This window comes from Chiloscyllium plagiosum, chromosome 15, assembly GCF_004010195.1.
Source record: "Chiloscyllium plagiosum isolate BGI_BamShark_2017 chromosome 15, ASM401019v2, whole genome shotgun sequence".
NCBI classification, from domain to species: Eukaryota; Metazoa; Chordata; class Chondrichthyes; order Orectolobiformes; family Hemiscylliidae; genus Chiloscyllium; species Chiloscyllium plagiosum.
Genome location: NC_057724.1, coordinates 20,779,432 through 20,789,151, shown reverse-complemented (window position 1 = coordinate 20,789,151; position 9,720 = coordinate 20,779,432).

The following is a 9,720-nucleotide window of genomic DNA, read 5'->3' as shown; positions in this document are numbered from 1 at the left end:
ATAAGAGGTACAGTTAGTAAGTTTGCAGATGACACCAAAATTGGAGGTGTAGTGGACAGCGAAGAGGGTTACCTCAGATACAACAGGATCTTGATCAGGTGGGCCAATGGGCTGAGAAGTGGCAGATGGAGTTTAATTCAGATAAATGCAAGGTGCTGCATTTTGGGAAAGCAAATCTTAGCAGGACTTATACACTTAACGGTAAGATCCTAGGGAGAATTGCTGAACAAAGAGACCTTGGAGTGCAGGTTCATAGCTCCTTGAAAGTGGAGTCACAGGTAGATAGGATAGTGAAGAAGGCATTTTATTTGCTTTCCTTTATTGGTCAGAGTATTGAGTACAGGAGTTGGGAGGTCATGTTGAGGCTGTACAGGACATTGTTTAGGTCACTGTTGGAATATTGCATGCAATTTTGGTCTCCTTCCTATCGGAAAAATGTTGTGAAACTTGAAAGGGTTCAGGAAAGATTTACAAGGAAGTTGCCAGGGTTGAGCTACAGGGAAAGGCTAAACAGGCTGGGGCTGTTTTCCTTGGAGCGTTGGAGGCTGAGGGGTGACCTTATAGAAGTTTACAAAATTATGAGGGGCACGGATTGGATAAATAGACAAAATCTTTTCCCTGGGGTCGGGGAGTCCAGAACTAGAGGGCATAGGTTTAGGGTGAAAGGGGAAAGATATAAAAAAGACCTAAGGGGCAACATTTTCATGCAGAGGGTGGTATGTGTATGGAATGAGCTACCAGAGGATGTGGTGGAGGCTGGTATAATTGCAACATTTAAGAGGCATTTGGATGGGCATATGAATAGGGAGGGTTTGGAGGGACTAGATTACGTTGGGATATCTGGTTGGCATGGACGGGTTAGACCGAAGGGTATGTTTCCATGCTGTATATCTCTATGACTCTATGACTGTAAGTGCTCAGCCTGTGTTTAGGCATGCCATTCTCCACCTGCTCAGAGCTGTGCATGGGACTGGCTTGGTAAAGTCTGGTTCGAGACAAAACCAGTATCAGAGTATACCATGTTTCAGAGCTGAGTCTAAGTCTGATCAAGAAAAGTGTTACTGGATTTTTGAACGTCATGAGGAACATTAGTAAATAAATTCCACACCACTCAAACCCATTTACAGTGTGTAGCTCAAGCAATTGAGGTTGCCATGTACACCCTCAGCAGCACAAACACCCACACGTACAGACTTTTATATCTTGCTCATTACGCCCTGGGAAACTGCAGAGAATCCTTCATATGCACGTTCTCCCCGTGTCTGCGTGGGTTTCCTTCGGGTGCTCTGGTTTCCTCCCACAGTCCAAAGATGTGCAGGTAAGGTGAATTGGCCATGCTAAATTGCCCGTAGTGTTAGGTAAGGGGTAAATATAGGGGTATGGGTGGGTTGCGCTTCGGCGGGTCGGTGTGGACTTGTTGGGTCGAAGGGCCTGTTTCCACACTGTAATGTAATCTAATCTAATCTAATCAGCAGCGTCTGCATATTGCACCACAGACAGTACCATCTAATGCATACTACTAGCAACATAATGCTTTTCTTTAGTATCCTGCATTCCCATAGGTGTCTTGGCCAGTGTGAACAGTGTCATTGTCCAACATGGAGTACTGGCTCCAAGACCAATCTCACTGGTGCAATGACCAGTGATACAGATGGCAGGTTTATTTACTGGTCTCAAATCCATCGTACAACTTAAATTTTGCAGGTCTGCTACTAATGTTTTATTTAAATTAGTGAACTGCAGGAATTAAATACCTTAGAATGGGAAGTATTCTCAACACAGGCAAATGTACAAAGTGGATGTGAAGATTGGACCTTATCTGTGAGGGAATTGCTCTGCTTGTCCAGTCAATTTGTTACCCAGGTTTTTTTTGATGTAGGCTTTACCGAGAGGGTGGGATATTAATTGTGTCAATTAGATTCAATCTATAATGCTTGTTCCACATGTCAACCATTACAGTAAATATCCTTTTATTTTGAACTTTACAGATTTAATGATCAGAGTATGTTGTTTAATATTGCAGGATAATTTCTCAATGACACATTATTAGTCATTTCAAAGCTACAGGGAAAATTGCTGGAGTGCATGATTTGAAAAAGAATATTTAAGGAGGTACAAAAAATAAGGACGAGTGTTTTGATCACCAAGAAGAGACTAACATACGAATGTAACCTGTTGGTTCATTCGGAAATGAAACTATTTTGATTGATATTTCATGGAGGCAATTAGACTTGGTAGTTTTGGTTATCATTACCAGATAAAGCACATTATGAGGCTATTGGATAATGATTAAATCATCTGTAGACTTATATATATGTAAGTGAGGAAATCACAAGCAAATATGGCAGGAGGATCCGAACAGACTAGTTTGTCATTTATTTCAATATTTCTGGATTCTGTCAAGCCAGCTGCAGCCCCCGAAACACTATTCCTGCATCTTCAAAGTGGGTCTCCGAGTATTTCCCACAATACAACCATAAATACCCTTCAAAAGTATTCCAAAGGTTGTGAAATGAGATATTCTGAGGTCATGAATGATGACAAAACAAGGTCCCTCTAAATGTATCAAGCCTTTGTCAGAGGTTGGCAAATACTGAACATAGAAACCACATCAATGTAGTCTTCTTCAAAAGAAACAAAGAAATGTGTAACTTATTAAAACACAGATTGTACAGGTTATAGAATTTATTTTGTACCTTAAAATGTAGCAATGCTGAGTGACTTTCTTGGTGGCATATATTGTGGAACATAATAAAGACTAACATACGAATGTAACCTGTCTGTTTATTCGGAAATTAAACTATTTTGATTGATATTTCATGGAGGGCAATTAGACTTGTTAGTGCCTTCTCATGACAGAGGGATGACTGATGTTGGTGGTTTAACCCAAGAGTCATCACACTTCAGGTAAGGGGAGATGTTGAGAAGGAGAATCCTTCATGGTAACCTCTGCCAATGTGAGAATTGAACCCATGCTGTTGGCATCACTTTGCATTACAAACTAGTCATCCAGCCAACTGAGCTAATTTAATTAAACTCAAGAATATACTAGATTAGAAAGTGAATAATTGCTAATTGCAATGAGCTATGGTTAAGTATTCTGTACACCAATGTTGATGTTTGTTTTGTTCCACAAATCCAGACGACACAAGTTTTCTGTTTGACAGCAGCAGCTTTATTATCGGACAGCCGGCGAGAGATTCAAAGCATCTCTAAAGTAGCCAAGTGCCTACTTGTAGCGACTTTTCTTCACGAGTCTCTGCCTTACAACCCAGAGACAGTATATTTTATAGGAATTGAACAAAAACTTATCAGTCACATACATGATTGACATCACAGAACTTAAAGTAGGTAATTATGCTGTTACAAAACCTGATGAATGTCGATGTCCCGAGAGAATGTGTGAATGGACTAGAGAAACCGATTATCGTATCTTCCATGAGTATGTGTTAATGGAAAGGAATTAAGACAGAAAGGTTTTGCCTGACACAAAGGGGAACTCATATAGCTAAATGGGGGGATTCACATATCTATATTAATATGGAGTGGAAGTGAGACAATGGGAGAGGGAGACAGTTAACGGGGTTGGGGCCAGTGCTATTAGTCCTGTCTGGAAAGGACAAAGTTCTTGTCTAGGCTTACTTGCATGGAATGGGGGAATCCACATGTGTGGATTGAAAGATTGCAGGCTTTCAGTTGCTGTTGCATAAGTTTTTTTTTGGTAGCGGGATTTTTAACCCTAAAGTCCCCAGTGTGCCCTGGAAGAGAAGTAAAGCATGGAACTAACCTCTCTGTGACATTTTAATTTCCTCGCCATGGGCAACTCTAGTGGAAGATGTCCAATCTTTTCTGCTCTTTTGTCACTTGAAAAGTCACCTGTATGTCCAGTAAAAAAAGGAAGAGGGTTGATGAACTGATTTGCATACTGTACATTTCAATTCAGTGAGGCCACCTAAACACCTCTTCTGCTCCTGTCTCATCACTAGCTATTCTTCATCCACTTTTACCATGCAAAGGCATTCCCTTTGTCTCACTGCAGGAAAGATGTCCCCACACCACCATAAATGGTGAATCTACATTCTCGAGACTAATTGCAGTTGATCTGCAGAGCTGATCATGACCAAATCCCTGGACTGCAAAGACACGGATCGTTGAACTCTGGGAGAACCAAGCTTTTTATTGACCCTGGTCAAACTCTTGGACTGGAACCAGATGAGCCCTTTGATGGACTCTGGTGGCACTGACTGACTGTCCATAGATCCCCTTCCCACCATTAATGACTGTTTCCATTTACCATTTAGATATGATTAACTGTTTGAAGCACATGTAATGCATTTTCCTCGTAAGCTGCTGATGCTTACTGATATTGATGTAACATCTACCCTAGAGCAGGATGTCCACCACATTGTCTGTTCAGTGTCCCCTGCTGTGACGAGCTATCTGCCTTTCCCTCTGCATTAAAATGTAATGCAGGTTACAGGGCCAGACAGCTTCCAAGCAAGCACAATGTGAGTGGGCATAAAGAAATCAAGCTTAGAGCCAAATGATGTATCCTGTCCTAATGCACAAGGCACGTTTGTGTTCCTGCACACAAAGCAACCTGGCAGAAGCTTTTGAGCCATAGGTATGCCTGGGCTCTGCAAATCAAATAATGCTGGGCTAAATTTGTGTGAGAGTTGGACTGTGAGCTGACACAATAATATGGTAAAAACGAGGTAAAAACAAGGACTGCAGATGCTGGAAACCAGAGGCTAGATTAGAGTGGTGCTGGAAAAACACAGCAGGTCAGGCAGCATCCGAGGAGCAGGAAAATCGACATTTCAGGCAAAAGCCCTTCATCAGGAATAGAGGCAGGGTGCCTGCAATAGAGAGATAAATGAGAGGGGGGTGGGGGTGGGGAGAAAATAGCATAGAGTACAATAGGTGAATGGGGGTTGGGATGGAGGTCATAGTTCAGAGAGGAGGGTGGGAGAAGGTTACAATGGATGGATAGAGGTGGGATGAAGATGATAGATCAGAGGGGAGCGTGGAGCGCATTGGTGGAAAGGGGGATTGGCACGTACAACTGGTCATGAGGACGTTGCTGAGCTGAAATTTAGAACTGGGGTAAGGTGGGCGATGGGAAATGAGGAAATTGGTGAAGTCAACATTAGTGCACTGGGGTTGAAATGTCCTAAGGAAAAAGATGAGGTGTTCTTCGTCCAGGCGTCGGGTAGTCAGGGAGTGGCGATGGAGGAGGCACAGACCTGCATGTCCTTGGCAGAGTGTTCGGGGGAGTTGAAATGTTGGGCCACGGGGCGGTGGGGTTGATTGGTTCGGGTGTACCTGAGATAATCCGTAATTCACTCTGCGAGGAGGCGTCCGGTCTCCCCAATATAGAGGAGACCGCATCAGGAGCAACCAATGCAATAGATTTCATTGGTGGATGTGAGCACCAGAGGGGTTCTGTCCTTGTTACGGTTGGAGGGGTGGGGTTTGAGGGCGGAGGTGTGGGATGTGGACGAGATGCGTTGGAGGGCATCTTTAATCACGTGGGAAGGGAAATTGCAGTCTCTAAAGAAGGAGGCCATCTGGTGTCTTCTGTGGTGGAACTCATCCTCCTGGGAGCAGATACGGCGAAGGCAGAGTGGAATACGGGATGGCATTTTTGCAGAGGTATGGTGGGAAGAGGTGTAATCCAGGTAGCTGTGGGAGTCGGTGGATTTATAAAAAATATCAGTATGGTAAGGCTGGTGGTTTGCGTATGGTAACATGCATGGATGAAGAGTAGGGACGATGGTGTCCATGGATGATACAGGGACAATGTTGTAAAGACAGCATTAGGTGAAGGCTCAGAGAGCCGCAGACACCAGGTACTCATTCAGATTTACATGTCAGGAATTTCCACCAACTTACTCGTGGAAGGAGACAAGAAATCAAAGTCATCGAGAAATAAAGGAAATTGAAGTTTAATGAAATACAAATGTATGGAAATAAGTTTGTTGTCACTCAGCAATGAGATTCTGAAGTTAAAACATAAAGCCTAATGGGAAAAATCAGGAAATTCCTTCCCAACATTGAGATCCATTTTTTTCTTTTTCTTCATCACATAGTCCCAACTTTTTCACCATGTCTCACTCCACTCCAGGGATAGGAACATTCCCCTCACTCAGCATGCATTGCAATTTTATTTACATACAAAGGATTGGTAAAAGCTGACTACTAAAAGCTGGCATTGAGAAATTGCTCAGAATGTTGCCTATGACATGTAAAAATAAGCAATTGCACTGAAACTTTAGTTGATGAAAACACCAAGTCGTAATTTCAGATGAAGTTCTATCCAAATTCTTCAGTTTTTGACTAAGATAAATTATACAAACATGACACTAAAGCAAAGGACTGTAGATACTGGAGATCTGAAACAAAACCAGAGGATATTGGAGAAACCCAGCAGGTCTAGAAGGGTCTGTGGAGAGAGAAATAAAGTTAACATTTTGAGTTTGGAAACACTTTTCTTTAGGACCCACAAAAATTGTTCAAAGTGAGATCGAGCTCAGCCAGATGAAGGAGGATTGTGGTGAATGAAGGCTGCTCAAGACTCTTCTTAAAGAATAGGAGGACAGTTTTCAATCCATCCTGATGGGATTTGGAAGTGTTGGGAGGCTTGCACATCCGTGGTGAAGGGAGGCAAGTGAGAACAGAAAACCAGATGGTGTGAAACTGATGTAAATTGGCAGAAAAATCACAAATGTAAGTGGCAAAAAACTGAATAAGGGGAGAAAATAGACTGACAATCAGAAGAGATAAGATCAGTTGGGCAGGAAGAGATTGAATTGATGAATCTGCTCGGGCAGCCTTGACTGTGAATCTTAGGAAGGAGTTAGAAGCAAGCTGCATGTAACTTGGCGACTATGAGGTGGGAAGCTGAGGAGTGGATTCTCCATTTCAGAAGAAAAGTCATATCAGACTCACAATGTTAACTCTGTTTTGCTCTCCACAGATGCTACCAGACCTGCTGAGTTTCTCCAGCATTCCCTGTCTCTGTCGCAATAAAAGGTTTTGATAAAATAAATTGCCTGTTTCAAAACAAGCTCACAATTCATTATGTAACTGTAGTCCAGCATTTAATGTGGACTTAAAACATTCTGAGGAAGGGTCACTCAACCAGAAGCATCAACTCTGATTTCTCTAAACAGACGCTGCCAGACTTACTGAGCTTTTCCAGCAATTTTTGTTTCAGTTTTTGATATGTACTTGATGGACTGAAAGGCCTCAATTTGCATCATTGTGCCAAGGATATTGTCATTCATCTGATGCAGAAGTTCTAAGATCAATCAATGCCACTTCTGCATGTTAGTCTCTGTACTTAGTCCGATGATAAAAATCACTGCATAACCCTACACTGCTTGCCAAAAATTTCTTCTTTTATCATTTAGAGGAAGTCAGGGCTCCTAAACTGTGTTTTTAGTTTCTTATGCAGACAAATTATCCAAAGAGTTTTGAATAAGTTTTCAAACTCAATATATACTTATCGGACATATCAGTAATCCTCAGGCTCATCAGCAGTTCAACTACAACAACGGAACATCGATTTAGTTGTGTCAGAGTGAGAAGCTGCTGGCAGATATCGATTGCTAGTTATTAAGTTGTGGTACCTGTTTGACATCAGCTGCACTCCCAGTGTGATGTTCAGAACTAGCAGAAACAATTCGTCAGAGTTAGGTTCCTTCAAAAGCTAATTCAATCAATAAATATGAAACTTCCCTAAATAAAACATGCATGTATCAAAATATGGTAATTATTGTTTGAAGAGGACAATATGTTTAAAGCCATGTAATTTAGTGTTCATGCAGTAATTCATACCTGCTACCAATGTAGTTGTGAAATTTTGAAATTAGTGCATTGCAGGAATGATGATAACTATCCCTCTCACCCCCAACTTCAGTTATGAATAACTGACAAAGGCCTAGCCGTGAAATGCATAAATTTCAAGGCTGTAATTTTGTTAAATGGCCATTAGTTACAGAGAGAGAAAAAAATCCTAACTCATTAAAATTGGAGCTTTGAGTCCATAGCACATCTTTATAAAGGTCATTGCCTTCTGTTTTCCCAAGTAAAGCAAATGCTAGAAACAGATAGCAAGTCTATTAGCAAATGACAAAAGGAAAGAAGAACATTTCCAGTTCAGCTCCTTCACCAGAGCTCCCTTAAACCATAGGAGTAACTGGTCCCCCAATGCACTTGCAAGGAAAACTCTCAACTCTTGATAGATTGTTAATGTTTTCATATAAAATAGGAATTAATTTGAAATAAAGATAAACAATTTGAGAAGTCCTGATACAAGGTTAACTGTATTTTTCCAAAGTATCTCACATGCATTACTTTAAAGAGATATAATGAACAAAACTTTAGAAATTAATTTTATTCTGTATATATCACTGATATTGGAAAATAGCAGGGTGGAAATTTCTTGTAATTTGATCCTGGCAAAACTCCTTGGAATTAATTCCCAGTGATTGTGCCCACTCATGCCACCTGATACTATTGCCAGATTTGTGATTTTAAAGCAATGGCATTTACTAATATGATAGTGTGAAAATACATGTGTCATTATGGACTAGATCTCTGATACCTAGCTGAACCACACAGTCATAAAGATGTACAACATGGAAACAGAGCCTTCTGTCCAACTTGTCTATGCCAATCAGATATTCTAAAGTAATTTAGTCCTATTTGCCAGCACTTAGCCCATATACTTCTAAACCCTTCCTATTCATTTACCATCCAGATACCTCTTAAATGTTATAATTGTACCAGACTCCTCCACACCCTCTGGCAGCTCATTCCATACACGTATCACCCTTTGTGTGAAAAGGTCGCTCCTTAGGTTCGTTTTAAATCTTTCCCCTCTCACCTGAATCCAATGCCATCTGTTTCTGGACTCTCCTAACCCAGGGAAAAGACTTTATCTATTTATCTTATCCATGCCATTCATGATTTTATAAAGCTTTATAAGGTCACCCCTTAGTCTCCAATGCTCCAGGGAAAACAACCCCAGCCTATTCAGTCTCTCCCTGTAGCTCAAACTCTCTAACTCTGGCAACATCCTTGTAAATCTTTTCTGAAGCCTTTCAGGTTTCAGACAGCACATTCCAAATCCAAGATATCTACAGTTAAGAATGAGGGCAACAGATCGATAGGAATGTTATTACCTGATTGTTTCTCTCCAAGTTATACACCATTGTGACTTGGAACTCAGTCACATTTCCTTCACAGCTGTAGTGTCAAAGTCCTGGTGCTCCCTTCCAAACAGCGATGTGGATTGTCCTCGCCAAATGGACCACAATGGTTCAAGAAGGCAGTGCACTAACAAATTCTGAAGGGTAATTATGGATGCTAAGCAGTGATGATCTAATGTGAAACACCATTGCCAGTATAATGTGATCAGAGAGGTCTCTGCATGTTAGCCCTCGGAAATATACCATGAGCACTTGGTTCTTGTTGAAATGAATGTTTCAAAGTCTATTAATCACACTATTGCTTTACACTCTGTAAGATCCTAGGCTTACGCATAGTCTGAGCTCTGTTCTTATACACAACACAAAGATGCACCAACTGAAAGCAGATTAAGGCTATTATGACTGCTATGGAAGGTAAGATGGATGCCGGCATACTGTAAAATCATATGTTGTGAAATCATCTAACTATTTTAAATGTAGATTTTTAAATTTTAGATTTTGT